Source organism: Vulpes lagopus, chromosome 4, assembly GCF_018345385.1.
Source record: "Vulpes lagopus strain Blue_001 chromosome 4, ASM1834538v1, whole genome shotgun sequence".
Taxonomy (NCBI): Eukaryota; Metazoa; Chordata; class Mammalia; order Carnivora; family Canidae; genus Vulpes; species Vulpes lagopus.
The window spans coordinates 63,153,318-63,175,010 of record NC_054827.1 but is presented as its reverse complement, the minus strand read 5'-3'; the positions used below and the strand labels follow the sequence as shown (position 1 = coordinate 63,175,010).

At 36.3% G+C, this 21,693-nt stretch overlaps 1 long non-coding RNA gene across 1 annotated transcript in view; it reads left to right on the top strand.

Annotated features, from left to right (window-relative positions):
* LOC121489230 overlaps nt 1-20,413 on the top strand; it is a 173,678-nt gene extending 153,265 nt beyond the window's left edge. Inside the window, exon 4 of the long non-coding RNA XR_005987300.1 lies at nt 20,254-20,413. This is a non-coding gene — a long non-coding RNA (uncharacterized LOC121489230). The remainder of the gene's footprint in view (nt 1-20,253) is intronic.
* The last annotated feature ends 1,280 nt before the right edge of the window (nt 20,414-21,693 follow it).

The following is a 21,693-nucleotide window of genomic DNA, read 5'->3' as shown; positions in this document are numbered from 1 at the left end:
AGACTAGTCACATTTTGTTTTAGTCACACAATGGAGCACTATGTAGTCATTTAAATGATCCATATGTATGTTTTTTGAAATTAAAGAGATTTTTCACAATACATGATTAAGTGAAAAAAGTTAGAAAACGAAGGTAGAGAAGATGTTATCACATTTGTATGACGACAAGTTTCAGTAGCCATGTCAGTCCAAGTAAATGAGGGTTATCTTAGCTATAGCGGTATTTTCATGGATATCAAGAGATAGGGACCACACTATAGCAGGCAGGAAATCTGGGAAGGCAGCAGGTTATGGAGAAACGTATTCGTATATATGTTGGCCACAGGGGAAATACCAAATGACCAAGTGCTACACTAAATTATTTTGTTCTCAGTTTTTCACCTTGGTGTTTGTTTTACAGAAAGTTATCAATAGTTGTCTTTCATTCAAAGCTAAATAAAACCTTTAATAAAGAATAGAAAACTATAGCTCAGATTGAGGAAACTAATAATGGCCTTATGTTTAGAATGTTTTTAATATGCTTATAATTTATACTTGGGTTTTTTATTTCTTTTATTGAGATATAATTCATACACCCATATTCACTCTTTCAAGGTATATGATCAGTGATTTTCTAGTATATTCACACAGGTGTGCACCCGTCACCGCAGTCTAATTCCAAAACATTTGCATTACCCCACAAGGACTCCTCTACCCATTAACAGTCCCTCTCTATTCTGCATCTACTCCAGCCCCTGACAATACCAGTCTACTTCCTGTCTCTATGGATTTACCTATTTGAGGCATTTTATATAAATGGAATCATACAGTATATGGTCTTTTGTGTTAGGCTCCTTTCACTTAGCAAAATGTTTTCAAGGGTTCATTCATGCTGTAGCATTGAAAATCCCATTCCTATTTATGAATATAGTTCACTGTGTGGATATGCCACATTTGTTCATTCATTCATCAAATGATGGACATCTAGGTTGTTCCCTACTTTTTGGCTATTATGAACATGTACAAACTTTTGTATGGACATATGTTTTCAGATACCTTGGATATATACATAGAAGTGGAATTACTGGGTCATATGTTTAGTATTTTGAGGAACTGCTAAGCTGTTCTGCAAGTGGCTACACCATTTTACATTTCTACCAGCAAGGTATGGCAGGTTCTGATTTCTTCATATCCTCACCCACAGTTTTGCCTTTTTTGTTTTGTTTGTTTTGTTATGGATAGCCTAGTAGATGCTAAGTATATTTCATTGTTGTTTTGCATTTTCCTAGTGACTTATATTATTGAACATCTTTTCTACCATTTGTAGATCTTCATGGGAGAAATGTGGATTCAAATCCTTTTCCTGTTAAAAATATTTTTATTGTTGAGTTGCAGTAGTTCTTTATTTATTGTGGATACTAGATACTTTTTAGCTGAGATTTGCAAATATTTTCTCCCATTTTGTGGACTGTCACTTCACTGTTTTTGATAGTATCCTTTGAGGCACAGAAATATAAAATCTTTATGAAATCCATTTTACTTATTTTTTATTTGATGGTTTGTGTTGTGGGTGTTACAGCTAAGAAACCAAGGTCTAACTCATGGTTACAAAAATTTACACTTCTATTTTCTTCTAAGAATTGTACTATTTCTTCTAAGATGATGTCATTCCCTGAGATGGAGAACAGGAGAAGGAATACTGTGCTGGTGCAACAACCCACTTGATTTGCTTTTCTTGGTTTTGCTTATAGTTTTTCCTCCCATAACTTTGGCTGGTTTTTTTTTTTTTTTAGATTTTATCTATTTATTTGAGAAAGAGATCAAGAGCAGGAGTTGGGAAAGGGGCAAAGAGAAGGAGAAGCAGATTCCCCATTGAGCAGGGAGCTTGTTGTGGGGCTCAATCCCAGGACCCCAGGATCACGCCCTGAACCCAAGGGAGATGGTTGACAGTCGGAACCCCCCAGGTGCCAGTAACTTTGACTTTCTTATGGGTCATCAAGGCCTCTCTGTTCCTACTTTTCCTTCAGTGTCACTGTTAACTGATTCAGTTTCTTGGTTTCCCAATTCCAAATTCACAGGAAAGGAATCTTATTAGCCTAGTTGTTTTTTTGAAGGTGGTCCCACAGCCTGTGGTTGGATCATCAGCATTTGGGACAGATGCCCACTAGCCAGATCTAGGGAGCTTTACCTTTAGAGAGAGGAGAGAGGCTACATTAATAAACACCTCCACTAATACTGCATTTTGGAAAGAGGAAATACATTTAGAGAGATGGTTCTCAACATATGTAAAAATATATCTAATGTTGTGTGAGGGAGTTCAGAAAATAAGCTGCTAGGAATCACTTTGAATATTAAATATTACTGCAATAGGAAAATGATCAAACACATGGCTCGTTTTAAAACTATCAAGAGAAATCAATCTATTGTTATACAATGTGACTTGAAGAAAATCGTAAATTTTTTGAAGTGTAATTAACATAAAATGTTTTATTAGTTTCAGATGTGCAATATATTGGTTCAACAATTGTATTTTGACTATCCCCTATGCTGTACTATTCATCTCTATGACTTATTTATTTTATAACTGAAGTTTGTACCTCTTACTCCCCCCATCATCTATTTGACCTATCCTCCCACCTACCTCCCTTCTGCAGCCACCAGTTTTTTCTCTGTATTTAAGAGGTTGTTTGTTTTTGTTTATTTATTCATTCATTTTGTTTTTTATATTCCATATGTAAGTGGAATCAAATAATATTTGTCTTTATCTGACTTATTTCACTTAGCATAATATCCTCTAGTTCCATCTATGTTGTCACAAATATGTATATAAATATATACATGTATAAATATGTACATATATACATATATAAACACACACACATATATATATGTAGTCATGTATAGGCACACCACATCTCTTTTATCCATTCATCTCTTAGTGGATATTTGGATAGCTTCAATACCTTGGCCAGTGTAAATAATGCTGCAATAAACATAGAGATGCATACATATTATTTGAATATATATTATATATATTAATTATATTTTTTGAGCTTTTGTTCTCTTTGGGGGAAATAACCAGTAATGGAATTACTGGATCATATAGTATTTGTATTTTTAGTTTTTTGAGGAACCTTCATACCATTTTCCACGATGGCTGCACCACTTTACATACCTAGTGTTAGTGCAGGAGGGTTTCCTTTCCTCCACGTCTTTGCCAACTCTTGTTATTTCGTTCTTTTTGATATTCGCCACTCTGATTGGTGTGAGGTGACATCTCATTGTGGTTTTAATGTGTCTGTTGGCCATCTGTATGTCTTCTTTGGAAAAATGTCTGTTTAGGTCCTCTGCTTATTTTTTGAATTGGATTGTTTGTTTTATTGGTGTTGAGTTGTATGAGCTCTTCATAAAATTTGATTATTAATCTCTTATTGGATATATAATTTGCAAATATCTTCTCCAATTCATTAGGCTGCTTTTTGTTTCATTGGTGCTTCCTTTGCTGTACAGAAACCTTTTCTTTTGTTGTACTCCTAAAAGTTTTTTGTTATTTTTGTCTTTACGTTTGCTTCCCTTGCCTGAGGAGACATATTCATAAATATGTTGCTAAGGGCAATGTCTAAAGATTACTGGCTGTGTTTCTTTTATGAATTTTATAGTTTTAGGTCTCCCATTTAGATCTTTAATCCATTTTAAGTTAATTTTTGTGTATGGTCTAAGAAAGTGGTCCAGTTTCATTCTTTTGCATGTAGCTGTCCAGTTTTCCCAAGACCAGTTATTGAAAAGACTGTCTTTTCCTCATTGTATATTCTTGCCTCCTTAATCATACATTAATTGACCATATGAGGCTCATTTTTGAGTTCTCTATCCTGTTCTGTTGATCTATGTGTCTATTTTGTGCCAGTACCATACTTTTTTAAATTACTTACAGCTTGTAGTATATCTTAAAATCTAAGATTGTGATATTTTCACTTTTGTTCTTCTTTTTCAAGGCTGCTTTAGCTATTTGGGTTTTTTATAGTTCCAAACAAATTTTAGGATTCTTTGTTCTAGTTTTGAGAAAAATGCTATTGGCATTTTGATAGGGATTTCATTGAATTTAAATATTGTTTGGGTAGTATGGACATTTTAATATTAATTCTTCCAGTCCATGAGCATGGTATAGCTTTCCATTTATTTGTGTTGTCTTCAGTTCCTTTAATCAGTGTCTTATAGTTTTCAGAATATAGGTCTTTCACCTCCTTGGTTACATTTATTCCTAGGTATTTTATTCTTTTTGGTGTAATTATAAATGGAATTGGCTTCTTAATTTCTCTTTCTGCAATTTTGTTATCAGAGTATAGAAATGCAAGAAATTTTTGTATATTAGTTTTGTATCCCACCACTTTACTAAACTCATTTATTAGTTTTAGTAGCTTTTTGGTGGAGGCTTTAGGATTTTCCATCTATAGTATCATGTTATTTGCAAATAATGACAGTTTTGCTTCTTCTAGTAAAATAACTTTTAGGGCGCCTGGGTGGCTCAGTGGTTGGGCATCTGCCTTTGGCTCAGGGCATGATCCTGGGGTCCCGGGATCGAGTCCCATATCAGGCTCCCTTCATGGAGCCTGCTTCTCCCTCCACCTGTGTCTCTGCCTCTCTCTCTCTCTCTCTCTCTCTCTCTCTGTGTGTGTGTGTGTGTGTGTCTCTCATGGATAAATAAATAAAAGTCTTTAAAAAAATAAAAAATAAAAAAATAAAATAACTTTTAAGTCTATTATATTAACAACAAAAAATCCTTAAGGCCACATTGGTTGGGGGTAGGGGGAAAAGGCCCTATTTGCCACCTTTGGAGGGCCAGTAGCACCATTCCTTAGTTGTAAAATTGAGATTGAAAGAGAAAGAAAGCAAAGATTTACTAATTCTTTTTAGGAAAAACTGTAGTTTATCCCCAGTTTAGAGAGAATTCTTTATTACAGAAGATCAGCGAATAAATATAGAATGAGTGAATTAGAAAAAAAACACAGCTTGCCAATACCATTTGAAATAATATTCCTGATAAAAATCATCAGTGGATGCTAAAATCATCAGATGAAAGGTTGTGAAGAGCAGAATATCTGAAGGGTCTTAAAATATCATCCCAAGGATTATTTGCTGATTGCAAGGGAAATAACATGCATTTCCAATGGAGAGATCTGGTGATCGTAACCTCACCTGAGAGTTCAAACTAATATTACTAATAGTGGGGAACCTTGACATTTTGTGCTGCTTGATGTGATTCATTCGGAGATATATAGTATAACATATGGAATAGTCACACCAAAAGTTTAACCTCAATCCAATCAAACTTTAACCCTTACTGCCTGTATCCAAAATATAATGTTGATACAGAGCAAGCTAAATGACATTAAGAACAATGAATGATCAAGAAAATCCAAAATGTAATGAAGCATTATTTCTAGGCAACTTACTTGATTTCTTAAAATGCCAGCGTCAGAGAAACAGAGAGAATAGAGACCTAAATACACACATATACAAACACATAAACACATATATTCTATAAAGACAATTGTACACATTTAAATTAGGATTGGAATAAAGATAATATCATGGAATTACTGTTAATTTTCTTAAGTTTGATAATGGTACTGTGATTATGCGGGAGAATTTCATCATTTCGAGTCACCTATTTAGGATGATCAACTAACCTGAAGGAGATTCTCAAGATATAAGGCATTCCCTTTTTAAAAATTAATTTGTAATGATTTTTAATTTAAATTCAATTTGTTAACATGTAATGTATTACTAGTTTCAGAAGTAGAGTTCAGTGATTCATTAGTCTTCTATATAATACCCAGTGCTCATTACCCAGTTACCCCATCCTCCCACCCCTCCCCCTCCAGCAACCCTCAGTTTGTTTCCTATGATTGAGTCTCTTATGTTTGTCTCCCTCTCTGATTTCATCTTGTTTTATTTTTCCCTCTCTTCCCCTATGATCCTCTGTTTTGTTTCTTAAATTCTTTTTTTTTTAATTTTTTTTTATTTATTTATGATAGTCACAGAGAGAGAGAGAGGCAGAGACACAGGCAGAGGGAGAAGCAGGCTCCATGCACCGGGAGCCTGATGTGGGATTCGATCCCGGGTCTCCAGGATCGCGCCCTGGGCCAAAGGCAGGCGCCAAACCGCTGCGCCACCCAGGGATCCCTGTTTCTTAAATTCTACATGTGAGTGAAGTCATATGATAATTATCTTTCTCTGATTGGCTTATTTCACTTAGCATAATACCCTCCAGTTTCATCCACATCATTGCAAATGGCAAGATTTCATTTTTTGATGGCTGAGTAGTATTCCGTTGTAGGTATGTATGTGTGTGTGTGTATATATATATATATATATATATATATATATATATATATATATCTTCTTTATCCATTTATCTGCTGATAGACACCTGGGCTCTTTCCATAGTTCGGCTATTGTGGACATTGCTACTATAAACACTGGGGTGCATGTGCTCCTTGGGATCACTACATTTGTATCTTTAGGGTAGATCCCTAGTGATACAGGTGCTGGGTCATAGGGTAGCTCTATTTTCAATGTTTTGAGAAACCTCCATACTGTTTTCCACAGTGGCTGCACCAGCTTGCATTCTAACCAACAGTGTAAGAAAATTCTCTTTTCGCTGCATCCTTGCTAACATCTGTTGTTTCCTGACTTGTTAATTTTAGCCACTCTGGTGTGAGGTGATATTTCCTTGTGTTTTGATTTGTATTTTTTCTAATGCCAACTAAACCAGACATTCAGTTTAAAAAGCAGGAAAATTATGGGCAAATGAGGATAAATTGATCATCTTATACCCATGGAGAACTTAGAGGTGAAGCAACATGATATCTGCAATTGATTTTCAAATAACTTGGCAAAATATTTACACACACGCACACATATATATATAGATTAAGATAAACAAATATAGCAGAATATTAAAAATTATTGAATTTGGGTAGTGTGTGTATGACTTATCACACTACTCTTTCACCATTTTTGTATGCTTGAAATTTTTTGTAACAAAATATTGGGGAAAATAGGCTTAGATAACAAAAGGCAATGCAAATATGATAGCAGACAAGATTCAGGTTCTAATAGGATTAACCTTATTTTTAAAAATACTGGAAACTGAAAACTATTAGAAGCTGAAAATATACACTCGTGTAAATGGAATATAAGAAATAGTGAAAGTGATTTTCAGGGAATGAAGGGAACTTAGTGGGAAATTAGGGAGACAAACCATGAGAGACTCCTAACTCTGGGAAACAAAGGGTTGCAGAAGGGGAGATGGAAGGGGGGGATGGAGTAATGAGGTAACAGGCACTGAGGAGGGCACATGATGGGATATGAGCGCTGAGTGTTATACTATATGTTGGCAAATTGAATTTAAATAAAAAAAACCGCTTATATATAATAGAGAAGATTATCAGTGTTGGGGATGGTCAATGATTTCCTTCTCATGTATGGCACAGAAATACAGTTGTTCTGGTTTGATTAAGTCCATTAGTATTCTTATTACCATGTGTATAATAGTGATGGGAATAAAATATAATGATTATGTAAAAAAAAAAAACCCTGAAAATATAGCAAAAGTGAATAGCTTAATAGAAGAACTGAAAGATGAAATTGAGGAACTCTACAGAAAGTAGAGCCGAAGAACCAAAAGGATAGAAAATAAGAAAGGACAAAATGAAAAGCAAATTAAGTTTAATATTCAAATAATTGGAATTCCAGAAAGAGGAAAGAAAGAAAACTAGAAAGGAAGAAATCATTAACAAAGTAATTGGGGAAGAAATTCCTAGGATTGCACAACTTAATGTCTAGACTGAAAGGGTGCACCAAGTATATAGCACATATGGATTAAAAGAGAACTATACTGAGGTTTATTTCTATGAAATTTCAGAACACAGGGCACAACAAGAAACAAAGAGAAAGGGGAAAAAACCGGTCAAATAATAAAGAAGATGGACTGAGAATATGTCAGACTTGTCAGTAGTAACCTTGGAAGCTCTAGAGGTTGATAGAATAATGCCTCAAGCAATTGGAAAGAAATTGATACCAGTTAAGATGTCTGTGCCCAGCCAACAACGTGTTAGATAGCTAAAGGATCTTCAGAATACACAGGTTTCACAGAACATTACTTCCCATTTCTGTAATCTCAAGACTCTTTTAGACTAAGTCAAGAAAGAGAAAAATACCGGACAAAAGAGACCAGGAGAGCCAACTGAAGAGGAGATAAAAGAATGCCAAGATGATGCTGAGAGAAGATCCCAGGAGGAGACCTGTCCATTAGAGCTGGAGTGCTATCATTCCGGAGTGGAAAAAGAGAGGCTCTGTAAGGCCCTTCATTAGGAAGAAAGAATATGAAGGTAATGCTAATAAATCTCACAGTTTTGAGAGGAGCTTTTGACAACTGGTGAGAAGTCAGGGGATGAATTAGTGAAAAGTAAATTAAAAAATCAAGAAAACAAAAAATTAAGACAGTCATTAATTCCAGAGAAAACGAAAAGTTCTACAAGAAAGAATAAGTCACTAGAGTTTACTATTTATTTCTGCTAGAGCTAACTTTTATAAAAGCATAATAAAATTAAATCTGATACTAACCCAATTTAATTATGATATAATTATATCGGAAGGATGAGATAAAAGAAAGGAATGCATGTATGGTAGGAATCTGAAAAGAAAAGGAGCAAAACCTTTATCTTCCATAGTAGGAAGACATTAAAGTCTAAAATAAAAATCAATGGTAAAAATTCAAGTACGTTATTATTATTTTTTTTTAAGATTTTATTTACTCATGAGAGATCCAGAGAGGGAGAGAGGCAGAGACAGAGGCAGAGGGAGAAGGAGGCTCCATGCAGGGAGCCCGACCTGGGACTTGATCCCGGGTCCCCAGGATCACGCCCTGGGCTGAAGGTGGCACTAAACCACTGTCACCCGGGCTGCCCTCAAGTACGTTATATTGAGTCATGGAGGTAAATACTAAAATATTTAGCTGAGTTTAAATCTGTTGTCCCTTGAAGAGGTAAATTCTGGAGTGGGGATGGAAGAGTACTCCTTTTCATGATAAACGTTTGTAGAATTATTTGATTCTAAATTGTATGCATATAAAACTTAGATTTTATTAGTTAAAAATAGGGAAAGAGAGAAGAATAAAGTCCAGATGCAGAGATGAATAAGTTATTTAAAAATGTAGGCATGGAGTGTTTTTGAAGTCTGTAGAAAAAAACATGAAAAATAGCTCTTTTTAAAATGTAGTCTGAAAAAAAATAAATAAAATGTAGTCTGAGACAGTTATAAGACATTTATTTAATAAATCCAAAATGGCAGTGTATGTGACACACATCCAAGCATAAAAGGACCTAAATGGTGTTAAGGAAATATATCAACTAGTCACTTCCATTGAGAACTATGGCATATTGCTGAAAACAAAGACAAGAATATGGTGAGTGGAAAAGTGAATACAGAACAAGACGTGTAATCAGTTTTTAAGAAGCAAATGTGATTTGGGTCACTATCGTCTGGTTGTTCTTATGTCAACCGACTGAAAAGTTATGGTGCAGCTACTGAAAGAGAAAAATTGTAAACAGCTAGAACACAGAGGAGCTATGTCTAACATAAAGTTTAGATCTGTGGGAAGGGTACATCCTACCAGAAAAACTCCCAGAGAGAAAAGAGGGAGAATGCTGCGTAATTGATGGACATAGATGTGAATCTATCATTGTATGTGAACCCTCCAAATTTTATTTGCAGAATTAATTTAAAACAGACTTGAGTAAGAATCTAGTTATATTAAAAATGCTTGGGTGATTATAAACAATGGGCAAATGATTAATGATAGCATAATTAACTCTAGGGCAATGTGTAGTCAGGTGTTGCAAGGGTCGGTGTTGGGTCTGGTCTAGTTTAATGCCTTTAATGATCTGGAAAAGGGAGTGAATAGAATTTATAGATGCTACTCAATTTTCCACTGAGTTCATGGCCCTAAATAGAATGTTTTCCTGGCATGGTATGGATGGCACTCAATCTGGCGTAGAAAAGGATGGATTACAGTCTCTAGTCCTTCACCCTTGAATGCTTGCCTTGTATATTAGAATTAATATTCTTTTCACCTAGTTCATTTTGCAAGACTTGGCTTTCTCTGAAACATTTATCCTCTGATTCCCTTTACTATACTTTCTGCTGAAAGAACATGTAAAACAGCTCTCCTCTGTCCTATATGTCAGTTACTATTACTCTCTCCAGGCTTGAATTTATGCTCTGGTCTCTCATATGCATTTAGCATAAAAGTCTACTATAAATTTTGTTCATATCTGACCGTCTTGTTCTGTGAGTTGGACAAGCCACTTATGTATATGTTTGTATATATTTTTAAGTCGTGTATATTGTTTCAACTAAATACTTTCATGTTCTTTTCAAAGCCTGATTCTTTAAAATCTTTCCCTTAAATCATGAGCTAAATTATGCCATGTTATCTGTTGATAAGACATTCTGCAATTTGTAATCCAATTAAGAAACTTCATTATTCTCTGTGAGATTGTGCTGTCAGTACTTCCTTTCTGTAAGAAAGGTTACCAACCTAATTCCATTTTCTTTTTGCTTCTGATGGTTTATTGAATAAGCCTATTTAATTGAAATGTTCTAGCCATTTGAAGGTTATGACAGCTCTTCTGTTATCCATGCATTGGGTATTCAGGTGGGGAGGAAATCTGCGAATACTGCAGGCCTTCATTTTAGCCAAAAATTTCAACTAAAATCAACTTTTTCCCACTGTGGATGAACACAGAAGAAAAAGTGGTGTTTGATTTTCATAATTGCCTTCTCTCTGTTCTCTTTATTTAGGGACCTAAGGAGGAAGGAACAAAAATTAGATGGGGATATCAACTTAAGGGTTGATTATGCCATCTACTTGTAGACAGTTGACCCTAATTGCAAAAAATCTTGATGTAAAGTTAAATCAAATTAGAAGTGAGAGCAAAATAATGGAATGAGCACATGCATCTACCTCTCTTCCTACCTCAAATTTCTTTTAGCAGTACAAAATATATTTTGCAATGAATAAATCTTTAGCAGCACAAGAAAGCGAATCTAAAAATTGTGCTATCAACAGATGAAAAATTGTGGGAAATTTATGGAATATAGAAAGCAGATTGGACAAAAATGGAGGAGAAAATAGCCTCACACACACACACACCACCACCACCACCACCAACAACAACAACTTAGGTAATGGTGCATCCAGAGAAACTTCAAGTTCACACTGAGTAAATAGGTTCAGGAGGGGGTCTTGGGCACCTATTAGAAATATTAACTAAAGAGGTCGATGAAAAACACCAGGGCCAGTGCAGCTCCCAACTCAGCCTCAGCAATAGGCTGTAGGAACACTTGATCTTAGGTTAAAATCCAAGACGTACATGATCAAGAAAGTGAACTACCTACCAGAGAAGGTTCGCCATTGAGAGTGGGAAATTAAGAAAAGAAGCACGGACTTTATGGTTACTGGATATCCAATAGAATAAAGCTCCTTTATCCTGGAATAGACTGTCCTAAGGACTTTCATTCCTAATGTAAAGCTTCCTTATTTTAATAACTTGTAAAACCAGCCAGTCAGCATGCCTTCACCCCAATTCACTTTTCTAGAGTTTTCAGTTCACAATCTTATAAGAAATGATGAGCCTGTAAGGGGAAACAGATCTAGACTTCTACAAAGACACTCATGCACCTTATGTCTTAGAATTCTAAGATAGTATCCAGGATATATCCCCCCTGGTGTCCACATTCCTAATCTCCTTCCCTTGCATGTGAGTAAGACCTATGACTATAGCAAGATTTTGCTCCCTTGTTAAGGTTACTAATAATTTGGTTTTGAGTTAATAAAAAAGGACAATTGTACTGGGTAGCTCTAGAATTATCAGGTGAACCTGCTAAAGAAGTCAGGGAAGTTTACAGCAGCAGAGGTATTTTCATGCTGTCGTTGAAGAAGAAAAAAGTCATGTGGTGAACTGCAAGTGTCTGGGAGGTGACAGCGGCCCTGAAGAAAGTCATCAAGGAAACAAGGACTTCAGTTCTACAACCTCAAGGAACTGAATTCTACGACAACCACTGAGCAGGGAAGAAGACCTTGAGTGTCAGATAAGATTCCAGCTCTGGGTCTTCATTTCAGCCTGGTGGAACCCTGAATAGCAGACCCAGCTGACCCACACTGATGCCTGACCCGTGAAAACTATGGGATAATATGTTTGTGTTGTTTTCAGCTGCTAACTCTGTAGTAATTTGTTATGTAGCAATAGAAAACAAATGTACTACCTTTTTTTTTAATGTACAACCTTTTATTTGACCTAATTTTTTCAGTCATTTACCCTGATAACCAAGGATACCAAATGCATGAGCAGGAAGGACCAAACAGCTTCTGAGAAAGCAAAGATAGTTCAGAGGACAGAAAAGAACTATTAAAAAAAATCTTACCAACATTTGTTTCAAAGAAAGGGGAACCTCTTACGCTATTGGTGGCAAGCTGGTACAGCCACTCTGGAAAACAGTATGGAGGTTCCTCAAGAAGTTAAAAATAAAGCCACCCTAGGACCCAGCAATTTCACTACTGGGTATTTATCCTAAAGATACAAATGTAGTCATCTGAAGGGGCACCTGCACCGCAGTGGTTATATTAGCAATGTCCAAAATAGCCAAACTGTGGAAAGAACAGAGATGTCCATTGACAGATGAATGGATAAAGAAGATGTGGTGTGTGTGTGTGTGTGTGTGTGTGTGTGTATGTGTGTGTATATATACATACACATATATGTGTATATATACATATATATACATACACAATGAAATATTACTTAGATATCATAAAGGATGAAATCTTACCTTTACATTGATGTGGATGGAACTGGAGGGCATTGTGCTAAGCAAAAGTCAGTCAGAGAAACACAATTTTCATAGGGTTTCACTCAGAAATATACGAAAGCGCACAGGATCATAGAGAAGGGGATTGAAAACAGAATGGGAAGAAATCCGAGAGAGAGACAAACCATGAGACTCTTAACTATGGGAAAGAAACTGAGGGTTTCTGGATGGGAAGTCAATGGGGGGACAGGGTAACTGAGTGATGGGCATTAAGGAGGGCATGTGATTTGTTGAGCACTGAATGTTATATGCAACTGATGAATTACTGAACTCCACACCTGAAACTAATTACTATATATTGGCTAATTGAATTTAAAAATCTTACTAGTATTCTCAGAAAGAATAGAGGGATCTTTCATCTATAATGAAAGAATAGTTTTTAAAGTAATACAAAAAGCTTATTTTAAATTAAAAACATGATTGTTATAATTTGAAAAGATCAGTAAAAGGGCTTAATAATAAAATGAATGAGACTGAAACAAAATTAGTGATCCAGAAGATCAAGTTTAGAAAATATCCTACAGAGCAAAGAAAAAGAAGAGAAAGAATAGGGGAGAAAGAGAATGAAAGCAAGAGAAGGCATAGAACTGAAGATACATGAAAAGTTATCCTAGAGTAATAACAGTAATAATTATAATATTGTCCATTAAATACATAAAAACAACTTTAGAAGACTAGAACCAATATGACTGACTTCCACATTATTAGCTGAAATATTAGAGGAGAAAATAAAAATTCAACCAATAAGTAGTAGGAGTATGAAAAAAGAAATAAAAATGGTCAATAGAAAAATAATACAAGATAAAAAGAAAAAGCTCAAATATAATGCCAAAAAGATGAATGAGTTAAATTCCCAATAAGATATGCCAGGTTTGTAGAAAAAAACAACCCAACTATATTCTGTTTACAAGAGGCAAACTTAAAACGACAGAAATTTGTAAAAAAAAAAAAAAAAAAGTGAAAAACACATTTCAGACAAAGGCTATACAAAGGAAAACATATCAATAGATTTGAAAGACAAAGTATTAAAAGAAACAGATATTTCAATTTAGCATGAAGTTATCCACCAAGAAGTCATAATAGTTAGGAAACTATGCATCTGAAAGGATAAATTTGAAGTATGTTGACAATTACTGATATGTAAACTTAAAAGTTTACAAGGAAAAATCAATAAGACAATTTTAATAGGAGATATCAACTTCTCTCAGAAAAGTAAGTAACTGTATATAGTATTTAAATAATAAAATTAGCAAGTTTGACCAAATAGCCTTCAAGGAATTTTGAGATTCACAAACTGAGAATAAGTGGAGGACATATTCCAAAAATATATAACATTATAGCAATTAAAATAGTGTGGTATTTGAGCTATTTATAAATATACCAGTGGAACAGAATTGAGAGTTCTATAAAAAATCCAAGTGTCTGTGGGTATTTTGGATAAGATAAGGAAGATGTTCTAAATTAGTGAGTAAAGGCAGGTTATTTAGTAACAGTTGAATCAACTAGTTATCCATCTGGAAACGTGAAAAAGTTAGGTTATTACTTTAACTCTCTATGCCAATAGAAATTCTTATAAATAAAGAATGTATAAAATAAGGACCTACAAAGGTATTAGAAGAAAATATAGAGAGTATTTTTGTTACATTGGAATGGAGACTTTCTTAAACAGTTCCCTAAATCCAGAAACCATAAAGAAAGAAATCAAGGACTTGAATTACAATGGAAAACTTCTGAAGGATAAAATGACATCTTAAAGTTAAGGGATGAGTAACATTTAACCTCAGATTATCAATATCGAAATGATACAACATTCTTACAGATCATTATGAAAAAGACAAACATTCAAACTTTAAAATGCATAAAGAAAACAAGCATTACAAAGAAGAAAATATATGAATAGCTAATAAATGTAATTTAAAACAGCTCAGTCTTTTTTTAAAGATTTATTTATTTATTTGAGAGAGAGAGAGAGTGGAGGGAGAAGAGAGAGAATTTTCAAGCATCCTCTGCTGAGTGCAGAGCCTGACATGGGACCTGATCCTCCGTGTCACGAGATTGTGACCTGAGCTGAAACCAAGAGTGGGACGCTTAACCAACTGAGCCACCCACGTGCCCCTAACCAGTCCACTACTTTAGATGTGAGAGCAGTGCATGTTAAAATAAATAAATATAATTTATTTTTATTTTATTTGGAGAACATGAAGGCAATATCAGCTGAGGACAAGGGTATAAGGGAAACATATTCTCTTGCATTCTTGATGTATAGTGGCCAAGCTTTTTTTTTTTAAATGTTTTATGGGGATCCCTGGGTGGCGCAGCGGTTTGGCGCCTGCCTTTGGCCCAGGGCGTGATCCTGGAGACCCGGGATCGAATCCCACGTCAGGCTCTTGGTGCATGGAGCCTGCTTCTCCCTCTGCCTGTGTCTCTGCCCCTCTCTCTCTCTGTGTGACTATCATAAATAAATAAAAATTAAATAAATAAATAAATGTTTTATGTATTTATTCATGAGAGAGACAGAGCCAGGCAGAGACACAGACAGAGGGAGAAGCAGGCTCCATGTAGGAAACCTGATGTGGGACTCGATCCCAGGACCCTGGGATCATGCCCTGAGCCAAGGGCAGATGCTCAATCACTGAGCCACCCAAGTGCCCGACTGACCAAGCTTTTATTAGAGGACAGTTTTATATTATCCAGTAAAATCTTTTGATTTTACCTACAACCTAGAAAATCCACTTCCAGGTATCTATTCTAGAAAAATACAAATCTGCACAAAGAGACAAGAACAATAATATTTGAAGTATTATTTATAGTAGTGAAAAACTAAAAACTACTAAATATCCATCAGAGAGATGGAATACATGGTGTGTGTGTTACTAGGAATTATTGCATGGAGCAACTTTAAGAAAAATGAGGTGGAGAGTTTATCAAGATACATTTTTAAGTGAAAAAAAGAAATTGAAGTACAATATACTGTTATATAGCTTTAGTATTTTTACATAAAAGTAAAGAAATAATACTATATGTTTTTATGTGTGGATATATATATATGAATAAAAAAATAAAGGTCTGAAAGGAAGGAGAAAGGGTGGAGAAAGAAGGGAAAAATAGGGGAAAGAGTGGAAAAAATCAATTCGGGTTTATCAGAGTTATCTAACAGCTATATTTGCCATTATGCTTTTATATTTGGAGCTTTCATGCAAAAAAACACAGTTTTCTGCATATAGATTTTATTTTCAGTAAACTTGATGTTTTATGTCTGTTGTCATGCTAAGCAGAAAAATCGGAACTTTTCCCTCTCTTACAAATAAATTTGTACTCATAAGCCAAGAAAATTGCTAGAAAATCTCACCTGGATATTTTGCTTGTCTTTCATTCAAGTAAATGAGGGAAAATAAGTGTGTATGTGTATAAATCAGAAACTAATAAAACTGATTACCTGCAAGTGATGGATGAAAACAGAATGGAAGGAATAGGGAATGCAGTGACCCCTTCTGAGTATATCTTTTAATGTCCGTTTTTGCTTTTGAACCAAATCGTTATTTTACTCATTTAAAACAATAAAATTTTATCAACCAAGATGGAAAAAACCTAAAACTTAATATATGCAACAAAAAAAGAACCTAAATTTGTGAATATCAAACTTTAAACATAAAAATGAATCAATTAAGGTAATGCCTGAACACACTACAGTGTAAGTACACATTTATGCCTGCAGAAAGGCAAAGAAATGTGGGATTTTACTTGTTAATGGTAGTATATGGTAGTGGTATAAAAGTTTAGTGATTCTGAAATACTTTTGTTATTATAGAATAGAGCCAATGATTAAATGTATTAATGTTTAGAGCCAGAATTCTCACTGTGGGAGTGGAAATACGATAAGGAATGGGGGTTGTATTGAAGTAGAATAGACAGGGATGCCTGGGTGGCTCGGTAGGTTAAGGATCTGACTCTTCATTTCAGCTTAGGTCATGATCTTGGGTTCATGAGATCAAGCCCTGGGTCGGGCTCCAAGCTGGGCATGGAGTCTGCTTAAGATTCTCTCTCCCTCTCCCTCTGCCCCTCCCCACCTCTGCTCATACACTCTCTCTCTCTCTCTCTCCAAAAAATTAAACTTTAAAAAAAAGAAATGGAATAGACAGTATCTGTATGAACTCATGATTTTAAAAAATAATCTATCTTCACTTTGTCAACAAAAGGGTTCAGAAATAATGATGCTTCAGTGGCAATGAGCACATTTAGCATTCAGCTTTCTCATTGCTGCTTCCCAATCAAAGGAACCAAATATCCATAGAAAAATGACCGACTGCAGGCCTCAGGCAGGAAAAACACAGATTAAGTGTGGAAGATCTTATCCTAGATGGAAAGTGCTCAAGGACAATTGGCAAATGGTCAAAAGGTCATAGGAACCAGTTTGAAAATGTTGTGACTCATCAAATTTGGAATTTTGGACAATTTGAGCATCGAAAAGTATAACTGTGAAAGATAATACATTGACTTTTTAAAATAGATTCAGCATCTGCTTTCTTGTTAGGATGTAGAAAGTTGGAAAAATTGTCATTCCAGCCCTAAAATCAGGCAGATGTTGCATACTGTATAAAGTCATTTTCTCCAGCCCCTGTAAAAGCTAAGTTTTTCAATGTTCAGTGCAGTCACCTACTGTGAAATCTAAGGGGACAAAGGGGTGCCCCCAGGAAGAGACAGTACAGGAGCACTGGTCTACCTGGGGGAGGACACAGAGGAAAATAGGTCATTATACAAGTGAATTTAAGATTTCTGGTCAAGGTTTTGGGGAGGTAGTGGGGCGGGCTAGGGGGGAGGTTGTTTGTTTTTCTTAAGGATTTTATTTATTTGAGAGACAGACTGAGAGAGCACAAGGGGGGAAGGGGCAAAGGGAGAAGGACAGCAGACTCCCTGGTAAACCAGGCTCAATCCCAGAAGCCTGAGATCATGGCCTGAGCCGGAGTCAGATGTTTCACCAATAAGCTACTCAGGTGCCCCTCAGGTCAAAGTTTTAATGAATTGTTGAAAATTGAAAGTGAGCAAGCTTAACATATGGCCTTTGGGAGCCTCAAACACAAGGGATGTCGTAGTACTTCCAGGCTTCTCTCAAAGGCCCCATGGGTGCTTGCAGAGACCAGGGGCAAGGTAGAGAAGAAAGCTTCCATCCGGGGCAGGCAGGGAAAAAGAGAGCAACTGCCACCCAAGGGGCTTGACAGCTAATTGTTAGGAGCCTGACTCCTAAAGAGAAAACAAACACAAAACAAAAACTACATTATTGAGACAGTTGGGGAAATACAAATACTTAACTTACATAAGAAACGGTTAATTTTTAACATATAAGAAGAGAACTGTGGTTATGTAGTGCTTACATGGTTATGTCCATGTTCTTAGGAGATAGACAATGAGGAATTTAGAAGAGAAATGTAGTAGTGTCTACCACCTACTCTTAACTGGTTCCGATTAGATGGGCATGTATGTGGGTGGACGGAGCGAGGGAGAAACCAAATGGGTCATTATTTTAACTGGTGAATGTAGGTGTCCCGTATATGCATGCTTATTGTATCAGCAATTTTTCAACTTCAGGTGTTACTTGACTTTTAAATCTCTTGATTGAGGTTTAACAGCTGTAACAGATGTATGACATTTATAGAGAAGTGAACATATTATGAGGGCACAGTTGCATGCAGTTTCCCCCACAGAGCACACCTGTATCCTTCAGCACCCAGCTAAAGAGACAGCGTACTGCTGGGACCCCAGACATCCGTATGAAGTAGCGATGTATGTGCTACGTAGACCCTGTACTTTGTCAACATACCGGGTGGGAAAAATGGTTATGCACCTGAGCCAAGAAGAGTTTACATGCAGCTGTCCTCAATCCTGTACGGACCAACACAAGTCCTGCCTGTTAGAGCAGGCCATGTTGTACTAACAGAAGGATGGGGGAGAAAGAACATAAAATTGTGAACTGTCTCCAAAGGTGACAAAGAACATACTTTCGACAAGTTTGTTTTACTTAATTCGGTGTGGCTTTTTGTGCGTGTGTGACCCATGAGGTTGAATACATTCTCATGTGTTTGTTAGCCATTTGGATATTCTCTGCCCAAGTAGAAGCTTATTTTTGTATTGTCTGTCCTTTTCTTATTGATTTGCACTATTCTTTACATAACGTGTTTCCAGGTTTTGGTTGGTTTTCTGTATTACAAATATCTTTCCTCACACCCTGGGCTGTAATTTTACTCCTAAAATGGTGTCCTTTGAAACACAGTTTTTAATCTTATAGTCCAGTTTGTCAGTTGTCTTCTTCTTTATATATATATATATATATATATATATATATATATTTAATTTTTATTTATTTATGATAGTCACACACAAAGAGAGAGAGAGAGAGAGAGAGAGGCAGAGACACAGGCAGAGGGAGAAGCAGGCTCCGTGCACCGGGAGCCCGACGTGGGTTTCGATCCCGGGTCTCCAGGATCGCACCCTGGGCCAAAGGCAGGCGCCAAACTGCTGTGCCACCCAGGGATCCCTGTCAGTTGTCTTCTTCATGCAGTTAAATGCGTGGTGTTTTTTGTTTAGGAATTGTTGCCCGAGTTCCAGTCATGAAAATATTCTGTGTTTTCTTTCACATTTGAATCCACAGTCTTCTTAGAATCTGTTTGTATGCGGTTGGGGAGGGATTACAGATTCTTTTTTTTTCTTTCATGTGGCTATCCAGATGACCCAGCACTAGTTATGGAAAAGATCATCCTTTCCTCCATTGCACTACAGTGAAACTTTTGTGATGGTTGAGTTCTGGAGGCCTACTGTAGAGCATGATGATGATACTTAACAATAGTGTATTATATACTTGAAATCTGCTTAAGTGTTCTTACCCTTAAAAAGAGAAAAAGTACGGTAACTATGTGAGGTGATGGATATGTTACTAAGCTTGATTGCGGTGATCATTTCACAATGTACACATATGTCGAAACATCAAGTAGTACACCTTAAATGTATATAATTTTTATATATACATATAGTTTTTGTCAATGGTACCTCTATATATCTATTAAAATATATACAGCTATCCTAGAAAATAGATATTATTCAAGTAAAACCCACTGATTCATATTAATCCTAACATTATCTACTCTGAGTCCATTCGTCTCACATCATGGGGTAGTCAAGGCAAATAATGGTGAAAGAGATAAAGAAGAGTTTGGCGTCGACAATGAAACTTGTTAAAACCAGACATCTTTGCAATTCCAATTGATAATGTTTCACTTCCCTTCACTTTGCTCCTTTACACTTGAGCTGAAAGTTCAGGAACAAAGTGGAGCATTATCACCCGTTACACAGGTCCTGGCTGCCATCAGCTTCTCGTCTAAGGAGCAGCCCCTCGTGCCCCAGCTGAGTGTGTTATCACAGACTGCAGATCTTCACTGTCGTTCCTTCTAATTTTCACATTCCACTTGCTGCTGCCGGGTTTGCTCTGTACCATTTCGGTGTTGTCTCCGAGTGACAAGTGAGTCTTCAACTTTCTTTTCACAAGAGTGTTACCTTATCTAAAACTGAAGAAGTGCGGTAATATCTTTGTGAAACTGATGGTAATACTGTCAAACCTCTGGAAAATTTCTTCAGACCAGGGAATAGGGAATAAATCTTTGTCAACAGGCTTCTCTGTTCATTAGATTGAGAATTTCATGCCAGCCACATTTAAGGTCCTGTATGATATTAATACTAATCAGTGTTTATTAACATTCAGACATGTTCACAACTGTTGTAGCATCTGAGTGCCTGTAAGTTAAATTGATTTCAGTCCTCAGATACCCATTAACAGCACTGCTTCCCATTTCGGTAATGGAGTACAGTTGTTTGGGGGTGTTTATGAAATGACATCTATTTGATTTATAAGTAACCTTGACTGGGAAGTCTCTGTATGTTAGAATGTAAATGATCACCTCCCCCACTTTGATTGCCACACTGCAGCTGTGCATTCCCATTTCTAAACCATAAGACACCAAAAAAAGATCTGCAAACACAACAAATACTAAGTTAGAGTCTCTCAGCCTCGAGCAAATATTCTAGGACAGATAGTGTTCAGATTTGCCCTTAACCAGACCAGCCACCACGAGCCCACCAAGGGGACAGTGTGGTGATGTAGTGAAGCGGCCTCAGGAGATTTTTCTGGAATCAAAAGAAGAAATTTCTGGAATCAAAAGAAGAATACGTTCTGCTCTCTAGAGAGGGCAGATGGTATCGCTCTTTGGACTTCTGCCCCAAGTGGGACTTAGAATTGTTTCCGTGATTTGTTAAGATCAAGCTGGTTGTAGACCCTAGGGTCTCAGATTCTGAAGAAGTGTGCATAGAGGGAATAGAGGGGTTGACAGACTGGTTCCTCTGCTTCAACGATATTTCTTTAAGGATCCGTGTATTTGAAGATTTTTTTTTTTATCTTGACAGTTCGAGTGCCTTTTACCAAGGGAGCTCAGGTGGGGTGCCGAACCAGGCAAACACATAGAGAGAGTTCCCATTCCAGCCCAAGCCCACTTTTAGATGAAGCAATGTACTTTCTGGATTTTAGCTTACGAACTTCCTTGATTTTATTTTGAGCACAACGGCAGGTTCAACACTGTTTTGTACTTTCATGTTTTATTATTCAAGGTTGAATCACAGTGTTCTTTACATGGGTGCTACAAATCAAGTTTATAGTAGTGCTTACTTAATTTCTGGGTGAGCTCGTTATGGACCAGATTACTCTGTGTAACCCTAAAGGGGAATGTTTGTATAGAGAACAGG